Source organism: Atta colombica, unplaced genomic scaffold, assembly GCF_001594045.1.
Source record: "Atta colombica isolate Treedump-2 unplaced genomic scaffold, Acol1.0 scaffold189, whole genome shotgun sequence".
Classification (NCBI taxonomy): domain Eukaryota; kingdom Metazoa; phylum Arthropoda; class Insecta; order Hymenoptera; family Formicidae; genus Atta; species Atta colombica.
In genome coordinates this window covers 1,968,794-1,969,904 of record NW_017259281.1, presented here as the reverse complement: position 1 = coordinate 1,969,904, position 1,111 = coordinate 1,968,794, and the positions used below count along the sequence as shown (strand labels likewise).

The 1,111-nt window shown below is 34.2% G+C and overlaps 1 protein-coding gene across 1 annotated transcript in view; it reads right to left on the bottom strand.

Moving 5' to 3' along the window:
* Window positions 1-352: 352 nt before the first annotated feature.
* Window positions 353-1,111, bottom strand: part of LOC108686727 — a 6,578-nt gene continuing 5,819 nt past the window's right edge. The window contains exon 7 of the mRNA XM_018192170.1: window positions 353-427. The gene's annotated coding sequence lies outside the window, so the exon portion shown is untranslated. The remainder of the gene's footprint in view (window positions 428-1,111) is intronic.

Sequence of the window (1,111 nt, the reverse complement as noted above, 5' to 3'; positions counted from 1 at the left end):
TATATAATATATATATTGCTTATTATTATATGTTGTATGCATTTTCGTAAGATTTAAGATCCCAATGTCGATAAGTCCGTTTCTCGCTGTTACAACGCGTTATATTCTATTGCGGCGTGTTGGAACCAAATACCTGCAAAGATCATCGATGTCCTGGAGATTTACGGCGTGTCACGTGAGAGGTCGTCAGCCAAATTGTTTCACATTGATTTTCAGGTCGAATGGCCGATACACGTACCGCTCGGCCGCTGCCCACACGCGACGTCTCCGCAAACGCATTGTGGTTTCCAGGCGCTTATTTATGCACGGCCCGCCGTTTCCGCCCTTTCCGCTTGACGTTTAGGGCCGTTGACTCGCTTGACTTCGTTGTCATATGGCGAAGTCGCTCTGTCGATGCTCCACCGCTGTCACTTTCTTAGTCTGCAGACTTTTATCGCAAACAAATCTTACAAATATTCTGCAGTTTTACGATCCTTACGATTATACAAATTTTATTAATTTCAGATATAGCGTGACTAAATTATATATGAGAACAGGATTTTATTTTATTATAAGAAATGCAGATATTTATTCATGTAAAAATAAAGTTACATAAGAAGAATTTAAATTAATATAAAACATTAAATATAAAAAGAAGAAGAGAGATAAATAGATAAATATCAATATTTATTTAGTGCCCTAAAATTGCATTCTCTTAAGCGCTGAAAAAACAATACAATAATTAACAAACTAAAAAAAAAAATATATATATAATAGAATAAAGTAATGAAAAATAAAATAATAACAACTAAGAAAATAATAAAAACAAAAAAAGTAGAAAATTAAAAAGTGAGAGAGAGAAGTAAAAATGTATAAAATATTTTTAATACAGTACTTTTAAACTACATACTTTGGAGGAGCCTATACAGGAACGTTTTCCTCTCAACACTATCAGTATAAGAAGAATGTGCCATTCATACTTTTATACATCGTTTATGGATGCGTTATGCATCATATCAGTCTTATCAGCACTTCTAAGCCGCCTACAATTTATGCACGTATATGTGCGAGTAGAGCTATCGGTATAAGAAAGGAAAGATTGCTGCCGCAAAAAACGCTACTTGCATCACAA